The following is an 862-nucleotide window of genomic DNA, read 5'->3' on the forward strand; positions in this document are numbered from 1 at the left end:
GCAAATCATTCGGGTCATTAGACAGAGGCGTGATAGGACACGAGTTAAGAATTGCTTCTATCTCGAGGACGTATATTTATAATGCCTCGTAAGACAGCAATGTCTCGCATATAATTCGAACTAAATGATATTTAAACGATTTTACGGCCGCCTTTTATAGACCTCTAAAATGGGCGAAACGTGGTGAGATGAAATGCTACTTGATCCCTCTATTTACCAAACTTCGCGAGACGCGTGATTCTAGTTCGTTCGCTGCACCTACGAAATTAGTCGCGTTAACGAAATATATGTTGTGACGTCCCCGCAGTTAAACGAATAAAAGAAGAGTGACCCCACGAATATTTGCCCTATTTTTTGGTCAGTCCGTCAAGCCGGTACTCTACCTGGGATCTGGGCTAGAAGAGCCAGCACCTGCAAGGTTAAAAGAGTGATGAGGTATACTTACTTTTGWAGAAATTGTAACTCGTCTCCTGGAACGAAGTGTGTCGATTGAACGGTCGCAGGATTCTGGTGTGATACGGGTTTTTGCCGTTAAAAATAAAAATTCTTAATTCACCGGTGAAACAAGAGTATATTCTTCTAAGTTACTCAAATAAATTACAAGAAGATAAATTAACAAAAAAAAATGTAAAAGTCCGTCTTCCAAGCCAAATGAAAAGTAGAAGAGAGTATCTCGAAAAAGACTGTTCTCAGTTCTAACGTGTAGAGAAGAATGAATAATGATCTAGAAAAATAGTCTTAGGCCGTTTAGGAAGAGAGAGTTTTTTGTACAAAAAAAAACGCGTGAATACCTAATATTAGAAATAAAGGTTACTAAGTAAATATTCGCGAATGAGTCATTTTGTTTTTGTCGGTTTATCGT

Source organism: Polistes canadensis, unplaced genomic scaffold (genome assembly GCF_001313835.1).
Source record: "Polistes canadensis isolate GaletaPanama2010 unplaced genomic scaffold, ASM131383v1 scaffold_818, whole genome shotgun sequence".
Classification (NCBI taxonomy): domain Eukaryota; kingdom Metazoa; phylum Arthropoda; class Insecta; order Hymenoptera; family Vespidae; genus Polistes; species Polistes canadensis.